The following is a 20,116-nucleotide window of genomic DNA, read 5'->3' on the forward strand; positions in this document are numbered from 1 at the left end:
GTATGGGCGCAAATGCCGGACACCGCTCTTGTGGGACCAAGTTGGAGAAAGCCAAGTGTTCGGGACTGATATCCTGAGAGAAGCTGAAGCTAAAGTCAGAATCATTCGGGATAATCTAAAGGTGGCACAGTCCCGGCAGAAAAGTTATGCAGATAACCGTCGCCGTGACCTGGAATTCGCAGTGGATGATTTTGTGTACCTTCGGGTCACGCCATTGCGAGGTGTACACAGGTTTCAGACAAAAGGGAAGCTCGCACCTCGGTATGTGGGTCCTTTCCGTATCGTTGCTCGGCGCGGAGAAGTCGCTTACCAGTTGGAGCTGCCCGCCTCCTTGGGCAACGTGCATGATGTGTTTCATGTGTCGCAACTCAAGAAATGCCTTCGAGTGCCATCCGAGCAGGCCGACTCAGAGCAAATTGAAGTTCGCGAAGATTTGACCTACGTGGAGAGGCCAGTGAAAATCCTGGATACCATGGAGCGCAGGACCAGGAACCGGGTAATCCGTTTTTGCAAGGTCCAGTGGAGCAACCACGCCGAAGAAGAAGCTACCTGGGAGCGTGAAGACGAGCTGAAGGCAGCCCATCCAGATCTCTTCGCCAGTTCTTCCAAATCTCGGGGTCGAGATTCCGTTTAAGGGGGGTAGGTTTGTCACGTCCCAAATCGACTCTAAAATTCATCCTCGAAATTGTGCAAAGAATAATTAAAATTCATGTGAAAGCCTCCAACAATTAAAATGTGCAAATTTAAAAGTCAAATAAGGCTTGGAGGATTTTTGTATATTTCCTAAAAGCCTAAAATGCGTAAATAAATTTTAGTGGAATTTTCAGAGCACAAATAATAATTGAAAAGAAATAAACAAAGTTGAAAAGGTTTATAAAAAGAAAAATCCCTAAAAGTCTTCTTTTCCCCCTTCCCTTCTTGGGCCGGCTCGGCCCAACTCTCCCTCCCTCTCTCTCCTCTCCCCCACGGCCCATCGGCCCCTCCCCGCGCGCGCGCCGCTGACAGGCGGGCCCGCCCGCCACCCTCGCTGACGGGTGGGGCCCACCTGTCATCGCCTTCCTCGCGCCGCGCCCGCCGCCCGTCCGTGCCCTAGCGCCGCCGCCGCCGCCGAATCCGCCGCATCCCGCCGTCCCCGCGCGCATTAAAGTGGGGGGAATTATTCCCCGCGATTCCCTCTCCCGTTTCCCCCACTTTCCCCTCTCTCTCTCTCTCGGATTCGTCCGATATTATTCCCGTAAAGTTCGCCGGCGCTATTGATGGAGCCGCGATCTCCGCGGCCGATTCCTCTCTCTCCGGCCGCTCTCTCTCTCTCCCGGCGCTATATAAACGTTCCCCGTGCCTCTCTCCTCCGTTTCCGCCGTTCGCCGCTCGCTCTCCCCGTCGGAATCGTGCTCGCGCCGTCGCATCTTCTCTCCGCCGTCGCCGCCGAGTTCCGGTTCGCCGCCGTCGTCGCTCCGGACTTCCTCCCGTCTCGGCGTCACCTCCATCGGTTTCGCCGCGTCGTCGTCGACCTCGTCCGCCCCTCCGCTTCGCTCGACGACCGCCGGAGCACCGTCGCCCTCGCCGTCCCGAACCGCGCCGCCGCTTTCCTCCGCTCCGGTCGTCGTTTCCGCCGTCGTCGTCGTCCCGGGGTGAGCCGTGGACCGCTCCGTTCGCTTCCCCCTTCCCTCCTCTCTCTCGGGTGCCACTCCGCCACGCCGTTGGTCGCCGGCGGCGACCATCGGGGCGTGAGTGCGCCGCCTCCCGTCGGCCGTGCCGGCGAGGCCGCCTTCGGGCGCGCCCCGCGGCTGCCAGGTGGGGCCCGGCCGTCAGCCGCCCGCGCCCGCGGGTGCGGCTGACGCGTGGGACCCACGGCGCCGGCCGCCGCCAGCCGCGTGCTCCCGGTCCACCGTGGACCGAGAGGCTGACGCGTGGGCCCCACTCCCGTGGACCTGGTCCGCGCGCCCTCCCCCTCGGCTGACGCAATAAACCCGGTTTTTAATTAAAATTTAAATGAAGAAATTCGTAAATATCCATTTAAAGAGCATATAAACTTCAAATGGCCATATCTTGGCCATTTGAACTCGGAATTGGACCGTTCAAGTCTCTAATTTTTCCTTAAGAAGTCAAGAACCCATTTTTGTGCTTTGTTTCTGCTGTATGTGGAGTTTATTAGAGTAAAAGCCTTTTCTTTTCCGTTGGTCGTGTAGACGCTGCAGCTTCGGAAGATCCGCTCTTCGTGGAAGTCGAAGCCGTCGGTTGGGAAAGCGAGCAAGGCAAGTCACATCATCTTTGAGCATATTGAATCCCAGTTTATAAAATTATGTTGATTTAAATTATTGCATTATCGCTTTATTTAAATTCCCGCGTTATCACTGTTTTATTTAGCCATGCCTATTTACCTTTGTTATGACCATATTATTATTGTTATTGTTATTATTATTACCTTGTTCACCCTAGAGCAAACAAAACCTCAACTAGTGGGTACTCTATTCATGGTTCCACTAGTATGATTTTAGGTAGATGCTTCGCAATTTAATTAGGTAACATTAGGTGGTTTTACAACTTTAGACTTGGGAAATTCTCATATCACCTGGACACTGTGGAATTATTGGAGTATTGTGGAATTGGCTTCACCCCGCCCCCTCTATTCAAAATCCCCAAAAATGGTTTTAGGCTGGGCTCGGGGTGCAGGGTTTTGATAGTAGCACCTCGGCCATATAAGGACCGGTCTTCGGGCCTCTGTTGCAAAGCACTACCGTACTTCCACATGTCTAGTGGGTAAGGCTTAGTTTGTGGCTCAGTCTAGTCATAAACAAAAGTACACGGATTGGAGATGGATGAAGTCGGGGGTCGATGGACATTCTCTAGGGCAAATGAAGGCTACACGAGCTGCGGCCCGGTAGTCGAGATGTCATGGCACAGGGCCGGTGTCCTGCTGCTAGGGGCTCAGTTCTGCCTGCCTGTCCCGGGTGTTCCGGCCGTAGGCAGGATTGGGTCGGTACTCTTGTCTATGGCTAGGATGGGTTGGAAACTATGTCACGTCTTCCGTCTGTATACCGTGGTGGTATGTGGCACGTGGTTACACGTGAGGAAGATGTGTCTTGTGGGTAAAGATGTACACCTCTGATCAGAGTATAATCTATTCGAATAGCCGAGCCCTCGGTTATGGGCAAGCCGAGCAATGTACCCAAGTTAGTGTTTTAATTCTTAAAACTTGCTTAACAACTAAAATGTGGAATGGTTGGCCTGGGTTGGCTTGGGACGAGCTGGGACCCAGGGTCGGGTTGCCAGTTCGGTCTGAATCATCATAGGCCTTGGGTTAAGGCAGGTTCGTGTGGGTTCACGGCCTTGATTAATAATATTGTATAGTTCTAAGATCGTGTTTACAAAATAGCTTTGAGTAACTAAATGTCTTTAAATGCTGTTTACTGCAACCCTAACCCTTTATGTTATTATTCCATTGTACTCCCTTGCATTTATTCTGCATTTGTGGGTGTGTCTTGTTGAGTACGGTGGTTGTACTCAGTCTTGCTCAATTTTTCCCAAGCCCAGAAGAGGAGCTCCTTGAAGATGAAGGCTTTGGTGTCTAGCTCGTGCCTGCCGTCAAGCGCCTGTGGTCGTCGCCCTAGTCTTCCGCTGTTTCCCGTTTGTCTTTGTGTGTGCTGGGCCTCCGTTGCCCATGTAATAAGTTAACTATTTACGCTTCCGCTTGTTAAACTCTGAATTGTATCAACTTTTGGTGTACCTTGCCTCCTGGGACAAGGATTAATGCACGCACGTCAGGAACGCCCGTTGGGTTATTTCCGGTCGTGACACGAACACCTAGCGCGCAATGAATAGTGCCAGATCCCAATTAACCCTATTTTAGCCTATTTCCTATATAAATTTTATTCTATAAATCTTAATTTTTGCATAAATGAAGTTTACTCATTATTTGTGTTATTCTAACCAATGGATTCACCATAGATTAATATTACCCATATTTTATTTTTATATAATTTATTTGAATTTTTAATTAGGGCTAATTCTTATTCCATCGCACTTAAATTTAATTATTACCAATATGGTCACGATAATATTCTATTTATTTCTATCCTCGCCTAATCTTTATTTTAAATTATATTTCAATTATTTATTTTGCCAATTTATTTTTAGGGTTTATTCCTAATTGATTATTCTTTACTCACGATCAATGAACTCCGAAATCAAATCCAAATAAAATAGGCGAATAAAATCGGCATGATGTAATTTATTTAAAAAGTTTTTGAAGGTCCGTATTTTTAGGGTTTCGAATTTGTCAGTCGAATTTTTAGGGTGTTACAACGCCTAAGCTACCAGATACTACTCTAATATCATCGTCATGACATAGAGTAATTGCATATGCAAACATTATACCCGCACCAAAGCATCTCCCAGATAACATAAACATAATGTAAAGTTGGCATTCATATACTCAGAAAGTATTTTAATACCATAAATGTATAAAGAAGAATATTCTAAATAAAGTACAAAGCTTACAAAAGAGAAGAGAAGAGCTACTAGAGCCATACCCGAACTCTTCCGAAGGCTTCCGGACTCCGATTTCTACTCTATTCCTGTTCCACTAGCATAAGAATACTAAACAAACTTGAGAGAATATGAGAGAGCTCTTGCTTGAGGTGTGTATTGAACTGAAGAGAGTGAACTCCTTTTATAGGTAGGTAATGATGGTTATGATGGTTGGAATGGTCGGTAATACCATCCAACCGTCATTGGGGATCAATCCCAGCGGTCCATCAAAACCCTGCATCTATCGGCGCTGCGGGAGGTTCGGTCGAACTAGGGGCTGGCCCAACTAGCCCAAGTTTCGGCTGGTGGCCTCCTCCATTGCTTTACTTTATATACTTGTGAATTTTGGCCCAATTTATCATGTCAATTCTGAGTTCTTGGCCTATTCATACATAAGTCTGGTCCTCGACATCATTCGATTGATTTATCATTTGATTTGATGTCAATTCTCCTCCACTTATGGTTATTCTCTGCAAAAGGTTAGTGAACCAAGTACTAGTGGAATATTATTATCCTAACATGTATCTATATACTAATATAAAAAGGAGGAGTTGGACCCGGTGAAATCACCTGTTAAATCCCAACCGTCCATCCGCAAATCAGGTATAATCCGTATGGTTCACCAATCTCCCCCGCACGATTTTACCACACGAAGACAACGCCTCCCCGCGTGCGAAGATTACGCCTCTCCACGCGCAATCCTATCCTCCTCCTCGCTCCTCTCCGCGTGTACTGGCGCCGCAGGCCGCAGCCTTGCTCCAGCGCTACTCTCGCTGGAGCCGAGGTTGTCCCCTTCCGCCGCCCACGCTGACTTCTTTTCCAACAGCCGCCGGATCCTACTTCTTCGCCATCCGCCGTGGCCGGAGCCAAGGTCGGTCCCTTCCGCCGCCACCACCACCGCCACCGCGCACTCCACCGCTGCCGTGGTCTTCCCCATCGGCCACGCCCGGAGTCGACGTCGTCCCCATCCGCCGTCGCCGCCGCCGACGGAGTGGTCGTCCCCAGCCGCCGCGGATTTGTAAATTATTGTCTTTTTGACAGTATTCCTAAAGTGTTTCGATCTTCCACCGTACCGACTTCCAGCCGCTCGAAGGCGAGGTCACATGGCGTCATCCACTCTGTTGCTTCCTGGTCGCTGCTACGCCGCCTTCACCGTTCGACTCTCGCGTCGCTGCCCCCATCGCTGCATCCCGAGAAGAGCCTACCTCTGGTGGTGTCGTTGTCGCCAGCCGCCATGGCCAGATGTGGACCGGGATCGTACGTCTTCACCGCCGCCGAAGTATCTGCCAGACGGCTGCCAGCGTCACTGCTTCGCGATCTCCGACGACGAGATTGCATAGGCAGCTACAACCACGAACCCACGTTTTACCCACCACCATCGCGGGCGTCACCAGCAGAAGAGGCAATGACATCTCTACTCACCATCGTCTCCAAGCTTGGTTCTTATGCCCAATCAATTCATTTTGCAATCTATTTGGAATTACAGGATCACAAATCATTGTTGCCCCGGTGGACGAAGACGCAGCTGCCTCTTTCAATGAATTGTTGGTCTTTTTTTATGCTAAGGTACATATCTATACTAGAAAATGAATCCCTGTCAATATTGCAAGCACTTTTACCACTTTATGGAAACAAAATTTGACATTTCTTAATCAATTGATATAAGTACTATTGATCCATTCTATTTTTTAGAAAGACCAATGCTTGATGCTAATTAAAGTAGTCGATCCCAACATCTGAAATCGTGGCTTGCCTCTCAAACGTTGGCTGTTTTTTCATTGGAATAAAATCTGCAGTGTGCTGATAGGGTGTTTCTAGAAAACTTTTGTAAATTACTTCTTTGTTGGTTATCCACCAACAAATACAATTCCCTTTCGGTTGGCTGCTCATTTTTTTTCCTTACATGCCAGAGGTATTTTTTTTCATGTTATCCTCTTTAGTCACAATTACATGTTTGGAGTACAGATAGACTAACTTGTTATCCTTTCTGATTGGAAAGGAATGTAATGTGTTACTTGAACCCTAAACTGAATATAATTTGGTTGTCAGGTAGTACTTGGTGAGTCCGTGAGCTGATGATGCCTTGGTATGGATGCTTGACTGATTAACGATGGAAATGTCAGGGCGCAGTGAAAGAATGTGGAAACAGCCGTCATGCCCCTCTAATTTCTCATCTACTGTGTACAATAGTGGATTCCCTGATCCAGGATTAGCACCATATCCAATGATGAGTAATTTCTAAAAAGGGTTCATTGCACAGCCCAAAATAGTGCTCTGCATCTGTTTTCTGCATGGTACATACTTGTGATGATGACATGTTTTCTCTTTTTTCCCATCTTTTCCCTTGTGAACTTGCAGATCTTGAAAAGATACTTTAATCATTTTTATGATTAATTTATTTGTAGGATGGCTTCAGTAGCCATACCAACATATTGGCTTCAGGTGTAGCCGTGCAGCAATGCCACATCTTCCTTCAAAGGTAAATTATAGTTAGTTTTCCTCGGACCCTTGTCCGTGTTGTATATTTACTATCTCCGACAAACACACTTCAGGAATAATAAAGCTACACTAACTCGATAACTAATTACTATGTGATAAGAATAAGCCTACTCCATGCATGCTGGTAATAGTTCACTTCATTCTGCGCTGTCTTACTTTTTGGCTTGTCTTGCTCCTTCTCCAGTGTATATGTGACCTATAAAGTTAGAACTAAAGATTGAAACATGAACTTAAGTTATCAGTGAAGCATATCTAAGGTTATAGCATTCTATATGATCTATCGGTTTTCTGGCTCCCTTGATATAAAGGTTGGATTTCTATCCATTATCTTTAAAAAAAAAAGTACAGAGGGATCGCCCTTACCCATAGATCTCTTTGTGCAAATTTTCAAAACCTGGTTTTATAACTGAATAGTTACCCTCCATTAGTATTTGATTTATTAGATGTGGCAAGTTGCATGCCATTAAGATAACCTCACATATTTCTCATCTGTATAATATATCTCCCAGGTGGAGACAATGCTATATTATAGCTTGTGACGGTTGGTTTGGTGTAGTAGATGGAGTTGATCAATAGTTATTTGAAGGTAAACAAAATGCATTGTTTTCCTCCTCAGCTACCGTTTTCTTGTGTAACCTCACGGATATGTTAAACTCCTGTCCTTGCTTTCTTTTGTAGGACCAAAGTTGATGGCATAATTGATCTCCCTCTCCTCTGTCCTGCTACTGACATTAGAAGTGCAAGCTTTTCTTGTAATTGTTTTTTAGTGTACTTTTCTTGTTTGTGATAATCAATTTTTTACTCCGATTGAGTTGACCTTAGGAGTGCAATGTATAAATTGTGCTTGATCCATAAAATATTTTTGCTTTTATTCTGTTTTTATAGAGAACCATCCAAATTGTCAGGTTAGTATAGTTTATATGAAATTGTCTTAATTACTAAAAGAATTTATATGGAGTGCATTGCATAAAAACAATTACATAGATTCTTCTTCGTTTGTTAATATATACTGTCAAAACGTGCCTTGCACGTGCACGATAATGATGGCGATTTTCAAATCCTCCTGCCTGACGCAGGAGACGTAGTCGTCATTCGACATTTAAAGAGTGAGGACTTTTCGGTCCTCATTTGCACTAGAAGATGGGAACCCTGCCATAAACAGTTAGGCAAACCGTCTTCGGCAGACGTGATAGGCTGAGCTGCCTCTCACAATTGTGATGAGACGGGGGGTGTCAGGCAGCAGGCCGCCTGACATGCAGCCAGGGCGCAGGCACACTACCTCGGCCACTTCAATCATCGGTCACAGACCTGTCATGGACCGGTCACATACCAGCCTGATGTGTGGAGCGCTCGCTCAGACCGCCTTAAATGCGGTTAGGTGGGTGCTAGGAGCGCCTGTCTGGCGCGGCACATTTGCCGCCACGTGGTGGGGGTCGGGGTGACCCAACCCTGGGGCACGTGGGGAACGGCCGCCGCCCTGCCTCGGGCCGAACCCCCTAGAGGAAAGGCCACTGTTGGCGGTCATTAAATGCCAATTCTATATTGCTAACCTCTGTATAAAGTCCAAATAATAAAACATCCAACATAGAGATAGATGTTAAATCTCACATATTCCACAAGTGTTGGTGTTTATTTGATGCAGGTGTTAAACCCAGAAGTTGGGAGGAAAATCAGACTAAAGTGAGGGAGAAACATGTATCCATACTAGGATGAGTTGTGAACTTCATCAAAATACCAAAGAATCAGCCCAAAATTTACAGAAATGGATAAAGCAAAGCAGAGGGAGTCCACAGGCCGAAGCCTAGGCCAGGAGGGCCCAGCACAGGTTCGGCCAAATCCTGGTGATCACCGTTGATCCTGGGGTTTGGCATGGACGCTCCAGATCACTCCCTGATGGCGGTTGCAGGGCAGTTCGAACATTTCCTCTTCTCACAATTGTCATAACTGCCCTATAAAAGGAGCTTCACTCCTTCACCCTCACACACACTTCCAAGCTTGACCTGAATTATAAGAGGCTTTATTGTACTATATTGTATACTAGAATAGGAAGAGATTAGAGTAGAAGAAGTCGGAAGAATTCCGGAGTTGTCGGTAATCTTCTCTCATTTCTTTTATTCGGTTTATTACTTTGATTTCAATAGAATTATCTTCCTAAGTAATTTAGATTTATCTTGTGAGAATCATCTCTTGGTTAGTTCCTAAATAGCATACGGGATTATTGTTCACTATAATCAACTAAAATATAGTGATTGCTTTGGTGAGTTATAAACACTAAAGTAGATATTAATTGCTTAGACGTGGTGTTTAGGTAATTGTTATCCAGTAATTGCTGCGTATCCCATAGTACGTTTGAGGTAGGTGTAGAGGTGGTGACAGCCTTCGAGATCACTTAAGCCCTCCCTATCCGGGTATGTAGTAGAGTGACATCTGGGAACAGCGGGTTGCCAGTGCCTAAAGTATTGCGTTAGGATTAAACTTAAGCTTTCCCTAGACACTATTTCTCACTAGTAAATCTTCTCTATCCTAGCCTATCATTTTCTTGGTACCCTTGGATGAACTGGAGGAAGATCTGACCACACACGTTCCCTTGGATTCGATACCCTTTGAAATAATCCGTAGGGGAAGTGCTACATCGATATATCCGTGTGCTTTCGGATTTTATCTGTGACCGTAAGAATTACCAACAACCACGTGGCTATCGGGGGTAGGGCCTTCCTCACAGGTTGGGTACCCTCGGACCCATATCACCGACAAGAATCCAAGTACAAGTGGAAATAGATTATCCTAAAACAAATATTCATTGCAAGCGCTAGTCCTCCTTTATTTTAGTTATATTGACGGTCGAAATTGGTCTATAACGACCATCAACAGCCCCGTCGTTCGGACACCGATAGTTGGGGCCCACCTGTCCGACCTGTCTCCAACCTCCGGCCGCCGCCGATTCCGCCGCGAGCCGTGTCGCTCCCGGTTTCGCCCTCGCTCGCCTGTGCCTCTGTCCACCTCCTCCCAACTAGCCCGCAATCGCCGCGTCTTTTCCCCTCCTAATCGGCGGGATATCCAACCCTATCCACCGCCACCTCTCTCTCCCTTCCCAACCGTGCCGCCGCCAAATTTGCCGACCACCGGACACCTTCGAGCCCACATTCGCCTTAAAAAGCATCCCAAAACCCCCCTCCATCCTTTTCCCTATTTGTTCCACCACTCCCAGGCCCTACATCGCCGCCGCGCCATTGCCCTTGCCGCCGCCGCCACACTTCAATCTCCGGCCGTTGCTAGCTCCCACTAGCGTCGCTGCCCTTTGCCAGTTTAGGGGTGGGGGCGAAACCTGAGGTGTGGCTTGATTGTTTAGGGAGGGTTATGTGAAGGGTCCTGTCACAATCTCTGTCCGGTATGTCGAGGTGGTATGCCGGTGCTCGGTAATGTGTTGTGAGATTGTATCTTGTGGGTACAGTTGTACACCTCTGATCAGAGTAAAACTATTCGAATAGTTGTGCCTGTGATTATGGGTGATCAACTGGATTCACCATGATTAGTCTCACCATAGTAGTTTGCCTTAATGAACTGGTTTAGTTCAGGTGGTTTTGTTGGGCCTATTTCAATGTGGTTTAGCGTTGGGCAGTGATATTTAATATAGTTTAATTTCTAACTGCTATTTTACTATATTCAAATTGTGATTTGTAAATGCTGCTTTATGCAAATAACGCATAGCTTCCTTTGAAATTATCATGCATCATGCCTCTTCTTTTGGTATGACTTGTTAAGTACAGTGGGTAGTACTCATTCTTGCTTTATTTTTCCCCCGACCCTTAGAAGCAGAGTATTATTCGGAGGAGTAGGGTTGTTGCTGCCATCGAGGATGCTTGTGGATTTGGAGATGCTACGCTTATCCGAGAGCTCTATTGGCTAGTTAGCTCGATTATTTAATTTCGTTGCATATGTAGGACTTTTTTATATTTTTGTAAGACGTGGATTTGTGTATCAACTTTGTCATTTATGTACCCTGGCTGGTCCTGTATAGGGGTTTTAATACATATTCTGCTTGAAATTCTCGTTCGTGAATTTCTGGGTATGACAACCGTGCCCCACACATCATGGATTGAACGCGAACATGGATTCACCGAATAAAACCAAAACAATGCAAGGACTTGATTTCCTGGGCGTGTGCGCCTTGGGAACCGTGCTCTTCAGTGGATGTGTGCACGTTGGCTGCTGCCCTGGTGGACGATGTGACATGCACAGGCTGTTGTACTTCCATTGAGTCTTGGCAGATTGGTGTGGACGACGCCGGGTGCTTATTTCCTCATGGACTCGACGCAATGACAACTCGGAATTGATATCACAACTCCGCTTCGGAAGCAATCTTGCTGACAGATTGATATGGTCATACAGCGGAACGATGAACTCGACGGATATGATAAACACTGCAGCGAGGGATGTCGGAACGGATCTCCAATACTCTGATACCCATTTGTTATAAAATTAGATGCACAACGGAGACACGAATTTTACGTGAAAAACTCTTACCGAAAAAATCACGAATGTCAATTGGCAATGGTTACTATAGAGGAGTTGATTATAAATGTAGGAGATACATTGGGTTGTCATACTTTCTGTCAGTGTAAGGATAGGGCATACATCCTATACACGGATTTATGGAATACATTAATAACATATACTCGACTACATACAAGAAGATATCCTATGAATAAGGAAATACGACGGATAAGGAAGGAAATTATCTTTCCAGATATAAGGTGTTAGAGTTCTACTGGGGAAGATAATGTATTCTTGAGCCTGTTTCCTGTTTTATCTCTCCGAGATCTACTTCGAGAAGAAGATGATCTATGCTATATCTACAAGCCCCCCGTGCTCAGGGAGGGGCATTGAATTACATGGTGTGGCCATCATCATAAGGAGGATCAATCAGGAGGGAGCCAGCGCCGTACTCGCCGAATATATCTCATCGGGTTGTTCTTGTCATCATCTAGTTGGCGGGTTAGTCCGATCTTCTTACTCCTCATTCTACTCTTTATGATATTTCCATCCATAATTCATATAAAATAGACTAGGGCTATTACTCATCTTGAGGGCCTCAACCAGTATAAATCTTTGTCTCTTGTCTGCTTGATACAGTCTCAAGTACACCTTGGTTCCAACAATGCCCATACTATCCAAATACCGTAGTCGAGATGTCCACCCTCGATAGTGGCGCGCTAGGTAGTGGGCTTGGTGCTAATGAGTTTCAACGAGATAAACTCAAGAGCCGGATTCTCTGACGAGGGTTTCTATGACCAACCTGGCTTGGTAGATCCAATCCAACCATCCTACACATTAGTCCAAGTCAGATCCATTATCTTTTCAGTTTTCGCTCCCATCCCGATCTCCTCCCCTTTGGTACCTAGCGAAGATGTGGCTATAATGATGGACCAAGCAGATACATCAACACAGACAACACCTTCTTCATTTCATCCTGACAACGGTGCGCCAACTTCGTTACCCATTGCAAGACTCCTAAACCGTCTTGCTCCTCGATTCCACCAAGAAATGTGCACCGATTAGGAAGTCTTCAAGTAAAGATTGATCCTGGTGCCGTATCCACAAGACAACTAGCTATCCATTGATCGGGTGCCGGGTGATCATTCAAGACAAAGTTGAACTCGACGGTTGCGAAGAACGCATGATTCAGCGTGCCTCTCCTTACAGGGCGTGGTGTCCGATTCACAAAACTCAGAATCACCCCCTCACCAGTTGCGAAGTATTCATGAAGCTTATAGAACCAACGGTGCGAGTCACATGTCGCCCGATCCATGCCAGACAAGATGAGACTCGCAACGCATTCATGGACAGCAACACTTTAGAACGACAAGATCATACTATCATACACATCAGGTTCGACTCCCGCGAACCATCCATTCTTCATGGTCTGGATAACCTGGAATTTTTTGGATCTGTTGACGAGAAACACGGTGGCCTAGGAGATCTGCTTAACTCCAGTGCAGGTCCAAGGCTTGCTTCGAGTGTGCTAAGGGCATGCCAGCTGGTTTGATCTTGCAACCAGCAACGAAACATGATGTGACCATGGCTATTATGGATACAACCATTGCTCATATCATGAATAAACAAGAAGACACCAAGATCAAGTCCTTCAAGTGTTGGAATCCGATACAGCCACATGCTACATTGCTGACTTCTAAAGGCCGTTAGATGTGCAATTGTGCATACGAGCTCCGTTTTGGGTACATGAGTAGTTGATGGAAAGTCTCGGAGTCCTCTTTCCGATGGATTCGGCCATATCGCCAAATTCCACCTCAGCTGTCCAGAATTGGAGAGACAATGTGCTGTGGCACCTGTCATGGGCCTTTGGGCTTGTAACTTTGTTTGGGACCCCGAGCCAAGTGGGGCTTGTGTGTGGTGCACCCCAACCAAGTGGAGCACGACCCTAGGGACCCTTACGTAGTCCTCCCACCTTCTTAAATAGCTAGGTACCCCTTCAAGGTTTCTTGGGTTTTGTTTAGATTACAGTTTAGCCATATCTACTTGCTTACAGTGCGCATGTCGGTTAGACTGTCCGTCTGCTTGTCTTCGGAACCCCAAATTATCATTTGTATTTAATTCCTATCTGGATTTGATGGCTTTTCTTTTGTTTTTTCTTGTTTCTTCGATTTGCTTGCAGGAATAAGGTTGATTTGCATTGGCAAGATCAACAACACAAGAAGAGGTGAATCGATCGCTAAGGCGCAACATAACAACGTCTTGTATAGTTGTAGTCGGATCGTCACCGTTCTTCCAAATCATAGTTATCATCAACTCACCAAAAGATCGTGCCAACAACAAGGGTGAGTGTCTCTAGTGGAGCTCGGGGTTTGCCAAAACAACAAACAAAGTTAGTTAGCCGACAGGCCGATGACGTATCATTAGTGATCCCAGCAGATGTAGTCGACTATGAATTGATATATAAAATAAGTATAAACACTAAATATGCCTCATCGGCTGTAGTATCATCTAATAAGTTTGTCAAGTACAAGTCAGACGATATTATAGAAATAGCCAATGGAACAGTATTTAGAGCAAGATAGATAGATAAAGATAATGTACTAGCTAATACTCTAGTACAAACTTATATAAACAAATCAATCTATAGAAATATATCAAATAACGATCTACTGCCAGGTTTGATAACATAGCCAATGCTGATCTAGACTTGATATATTTATATAGGGTGATCTATCTATATAAGTGACAAATATACATAAAACTAGTAAAGTAGCATGTATATTAGGTAAGATCGGCTGAAACTCCGATACTATCTCTAACTATAATTAATTCCACATTAGTTTCTAGGTTTCTAGACAAGACTAGGGATGATGTATCTCAAAGTAAGTAAAGAAACCTAAATTCTAAACAATCAAGGAATTAATCACTTTTTAAGATGGTAGATGCCTTAGTTAATACAATCTAGTAAGGCAATTTAGTCGATACTGGCAAGAACCCTAAAACGAGAGCTAGCCAATAGGGCTAATTTGAGATACTAAAACTAGATTAACTAAGACATATGACAGCAGATGGTCATGGGCTGATAGCACAAGCCATCGAGACGGGTTACCTCTTGTCGAGAGAACTCACCGACAAGAAGAACAAAAAGGGTGGCGATGCATCGAAGTTGTATTGGATTGTCTCCCTGATTACAATAGTCAGGGTCTGTATATATACCCCGAATACAAATTTAGTCCGTTATGGACACGACTCAAACTTTCCTAAAGATAAGATACAAACAAGACCTCAAGGCGTTCTCCTGCCAAATTGTTGACGGTCCTTAAATCATAACATTTGACCGTCAATACCTGCATATAATGAAATAAAACATAGTATCCAACTTAGTGATAGGGTTTATTACAAATCATTTCTACTAGTGTTGGTGAAATATGTGCATGCAGGTATTTTGAGGAGAAAACACATCCGCCATGCGACAAAATGGACCTCTGCTCATTCAGGACACGTTTACATGGATTGGAGGGTCCATATGTCAACCAAAACCACTTAGAATTGAGCCAAAACATTGTGCAAGATGTTGGGGGGCCATTAAGCAACCTACCAGCCAAAGGAGAGGCCGGGAGGACGGTTTTTTGGTTCGGTCGAACCAATCCTAGCGCTTCCCGCCATTTACTTTCACCTAGACGGCTCGGATTTGTTTGTTGTGTATCCCACGGATTTGTCAGAGGTAGGTGGCAGGTGGTGACAACTCTAAATCCCGTCCTAGTAATCCTCCACGTTCGGATACATCATAGAGCTATAGCCGGAACCATGCTAGCAGACAAGTAGGGGTCGGTTCCCGAAGCAACAGATAGGAAATTACCTTTGCTTAGCGTAGATAATTAAAAAACATAGAAAGTCCTCTCTAGCCTAGCCTACCTACAGTTGTTGTCCTTGGATTGTCTTAGCCTTAGGTAGATTATACACATTCCCTGAGTTCGATATCCTTTTTGGGTCACCCGAAGGTGATGTGCTATAGCGGTATTCCGTGCGCTTGCGGATTTATCTATGGTCGTAAGAAATACCAACACAAATCTAAAATAAACCAACTTAAATATCCTAATTAATACATGCAATTGCCTTATTCGAGGTCTATCTCTAATTTGCAATAACGTTTATCACAATTTATGCTCAAACCAAGCCCAAACCGTTGCTCACATCAAGATCAAGTTGACCAAGTGCTGGAATCTGATTTGGCCACCTGTGACATTGCTGAATTCAAACGGCCGCCAAATCTGTATCGAGCTCCATTTTTGGCCCGTAAGTAATTAATGGAAAGCTCTCGGAAGCCCTGTTTCCAAGGGAACCAGTCTTATCTCCGTATTACATCTTGTTTGGCCGCAATCACAAAAACAAAGTGTTGCGTATGGGCTTGTAACTTCATTTGGGACCCCGCCCATATGGGGTGTGCCCCAACTAGGTAGAGCACGACCCTAGGGACCCCTTGGTCATCCTCCCACCTCCTTACATAGCTAGGTACCCCTTCAGGGTTTCTTGGATTTTGTTTAAATTAAAGTTTAGACTCGCTACTTTGCCGTGTGATCCTGTGATCGGTTAGATCGCCGGTTTCCTCGTTTCGGAACCCCAACTTATCATTTGTATTCTATTCATATCTGCAATTCAGATTGTTTTTATCTTGTTCTTGCTTGTTTCTTCGATTTGCTTGCAGGAATAATGTTGATCTGCATCGGCAAAATCAACAACCCACGGGGAGGAGTAATGATTGCTAAGGCACAATGCAACAACATCTAGTACGGTTGTAGTCGGGTCATCAACGTTTCTCCCAAATTGTAGTCATCATCAACTCACTGAAAGATTGGGTCATCAACAGCCTTGAGTGTCACGAGTGGACCTCAGGTTTTATCAACTGGTATAGGAGATTTTGTTGCTCAGTGATTTTTGATCTACCCATAAGCAGAAAATAGCCATACAATAAAAGTTTGCATCCATTACTTAGCCTTCTTTGTGCCCGTTGCATTGTTCTTTCAGTTTTTGCTTTGTTGAGTTTTGCGTTGCATTGTCGCATCGAGTTGATGGTCTTAGCGCCTAGTTCGTTTAGAGTTTTGAGTTATGTACACGTTTTGTACCACTGTCATCGCAGTCGCCGTGTCTTTGTTGTCGTCGAGACCTACGAAAACGGAATCATCTTTCTGCTAGGGTTCCATTTTTCTAGTTTTCAGAAGTTTCTGTCAATCTGTTTTGGAGTTATTGACACTACTGGAGAAACCATCTTTGTTGGGTTGCCCAAAAACCACATTAGTCCTGGTTTGACCAAAAACCAGGACTAAAAATGATATTTAACCCCAGTTAAAAAGCCAGCACCATTTTATGATCTTTAGTCCCGATTGGTGTTACCAACCGGGAATAAATATCATTTTTAGTCCCGGTTAAAAAAGCGTCCGCCCCCTTACCATTTTTAGTCCCGGTTGTTAACACCAATCGGGACTAGCAATCAACACATAGTATAGCAAGGTGGGGGCAGCGGTGGCCAGTGGCCTGCGCTAGCCCGGCGGCTACAGTGGCGGCTCGCTCCGTAGCGGTGGCTGTGGCCGGTGCCAGCGAGGGGGGCGGCGGTGCCAGCTCTGGTGCAGGTGGCGGAGCGGGAGGGCAGTGGCCGCTCGGAATTTTTTTTTTGTGATTTTTTGTCGATTTGTGATGTTTAGATCCGTGAGTTTTTATTGATTTGTGATGTTTAGAACTATAAATTTGTGATGGGAATGGTAAATTTGTGATGTTAATCTGGGTATGTCCATTCGATCTATAAATTTGTGGAAGTTTTTCTAATGGTTTTGTGAACGTGGATGTTTGTTGTTGAGTTTGGTATGAAATCAATATGCATACAACAAAAAATAATAAAAGAAAGAAAACAAATCTTTAGTCCTGAGTCTAAAGATGCATTCATTTTTAGTCCCGGTTGGTAACACCAATCGGGACTAAAGATGGATCTTTAACTCTGGTTGTTTCACCCGGGACTAAAGATAGCCGGATTCGTAGTCCGGTTATGAACCGGGGTTAAAAACGCTTTCTCCAGCAGTGTGAGTTTCATCTAGGGTTTGCCAACTTGGCTGTGTTTCTTGCCGTGCTTGTGTCGTGCACGAGAGGAGGAAGGTGAATTACCAAATCAGATTTTGGAAGTAGTCAGGTTTGTTTTGGGAAGAAATAATAGATTGAATCTGCTAGAATTAGTTTCCCTCTTATCCTGTGCACCACATCTGCACTTAACATGTGGCCAGTACCACCTCCCCACCGTTTCTCTCCCTCTACTGTTGTTTCCTCCAATACTTTGAGTAGCTCAACACCTTGGTGAAAATTTTGCAAGTGTCAGATTGGAGATCCGTTTGCAAAAACGAAACCTACGGGACAAGAGCATTCCATTTTTGTATAATTTTGATTTCGGTTGGGACTTTTACATTTAAGTCCTAGTGATTTTTGTATTTACATTTGAGTCCCTGCAATTTTGCATTGAGGTGCTTGAGTCGTTTTTTGAAAAGAAAAAGGCAAAAAAAGAGAGAGAAGACAGAAAGGTGCTTAAAAAACAAAAAAAAAAGACGCACCGAGAAAAAAAAGAAAAGACAGAGAAGAAAGAAAAAAGAGAGAGAAAAAAAGAAGAGAGAAAATAAGTTGTTTTTTTAGCTGAATTTGATATATCATAGTGTGCTTGAGTTTTTTCTACTGCTAGTTTGTGTCTAGGATCGTGTCTCTATTACGTTCTAGCCTAGAACCAGCACAATTATTGAACATTGCACTCTCTGATTTCAGCATTTTCTATTCCTTTGCTACATATTTAAGCTTACCCAGATCTCCACATCAGACCACATATTTGTTTGCAGCTATACGACAGGTGTTTGTAAAGGCATCGATACATCCAACCTCCATTGGGGTGCTTAGTTGAGTCAGTGTACATCACCATTCCGCTTGCATTGGTAAGATTTTGTAAGAGCTTGGTTAAAAGCTTGAGTGTGTGATATCTGAGCTACCACGACCAAGTAGTTGATAGGAGCGTGCATATTCTTGTGTATGTTTGTTGTTTGCTACTAACCATCGCAGGATTGCGCAAGGGAATAAGAGATCATCGACTTCTTCACCTTAGATGAGATATGACAACTTCTCCATGAAGTGCATATGAGGTACCTGACTATAAGTTTGCATGAGTTGAATCTAAGTTATCATTATGCGACGAGAAGTATGATTTTGTTGCTTATATTGATTGGAAGCTAGCAATAGACAATGAATTTGACAAGATTTTTCTGATGCTCAAATGATTAAGGCTGCTAATAATAAGTTGACCTCTTCTGCATTATTTTGGTGGAGTTATGTGAGTAATAAACCTAAAACTTGGGATGAATGCAAAACAATGATGGGAAAGAGTTTTGTAAGTTCTTATTACAAATGTACTATTATTGAGAAATTAGAAAATCTGAAACAAGATGATAGAAATGTTAAGGTGTACATCTGAGAATTTAAAGTTTGTATCATCTACAGTGCTTTAAAAGAATGTAATGAAAACACAATGCGTAGGTTTATCAATGGTATTAATTCTGAAGTTCAGGTTATGCTTGCTAATATGACACATAATCATATTGGACACATATTCATGCTTGCTCATAGCATTTAGACTCGGATCATAATCAAATGCAAGGAAGCATGAACAATGTGATTTATCTCCTGTTTCTGAATCTCCTATATCCTTATGCAATGATGGTGTGCAAACATGGGAGGAGCAATCTTTTGTGTCTCCTGTGAGTTCAAAACGTTTCGCAGGGAGTTCAAAACATTCAACAAAAGGAAGAGAATAATGTTCTTGAGAAGAAAGCGGAGGAGTATGAAGCACCTGCGATGTTTGAAGAAAGTTTGCAAGGTAAATTAAATGGTGCTGAGATAAATGAAGGTGAGTATTCTCAAGCCGAGCTACACATGTCCACCATTAGCTACACACTTGCTATTCCTTGCGATAAAAAAGAGTTGTGTGATAATTCTTCAGTTATATTAATGCCACAACTACTGAATGAACATGCTATTTATAGTGAATGAGCATGTTGTTCAAATTGCTAATGAAGTTGAGGAACGTGAATTGCTATCTTCTTTAAAAACTTTGGGCTATGTATTGTTTCATGGATTTTGTGAGCTCGATAATTTGAAGGAGAAATTATTTGCTAAGTCTAATTTGCCATATCTATCCAACTAATGCTAATTTTCATATCTTTGGTTAATATAATGATAGAGGAATATATTTGGTGCATAGAGTTTACAGATGTTGTTGTGGATAAAAATTGCAAGCTAGAGAGACATATTATTGCTTATCATGTTATCTCAAGTTTTTCTTGTTTTGATGTAAAGAAATAGGATGGTTTTGAAGAAGGGGAGCGACCAAATCCCTCAATGCTGCTACCATACTCCATTAAAAATGTACCATGTGATTACTTGACATGTGAGAAAGGGGTGCAACATGAGCTACTAAAGGGCCTTACATATGCAGTGCCTACATTTTTTGTTGTGTTACCTCATAATCAGGTACAATTGTTTCATTGGAGATTGATACTATTTGCTAAAGAGCTAA

At 44.1% G+C, this 20,116-nt stretch overlaps 1 long non-coding RNA gene across 1 annotated transcript; it reads left to right on the forward strand.

Moving 5' to 3' along the window:
• Positions 1–5,200: 5,200 nt before the first annotated feature.
• Positions 5,201–8,012, forward strand: LOC4348295 (uncharacterized). The gene is made up of 7 exons (XR_001540314.3): positions 5,201–5,524; positions 5,614–5,932; positions 6,017–6,096; positions 6,580–6,824; positions 6,936–7,009; positions 7,539–7,615; positions 7,708–8,012. It is a non-coding gene; the product is annotated as an uncharacterized lncRNA (long non-coding RNA).
• Positions 8,013–20,116: the final 12,104 nt, after the last annotated feature.

Source organism: Oryza sativa, chromosome 10, assembly GCF_034140825.1.
Source record: "Oryza sativa Japonica Group chromosome 10, ASM3414082v1".
NCBI classification, from domain to species: Eukaryota; Viridiplantae; Streptophyta; class Magnoliopsida; order Poales; family Poaceae; genus Oryza; species Oryza sativa.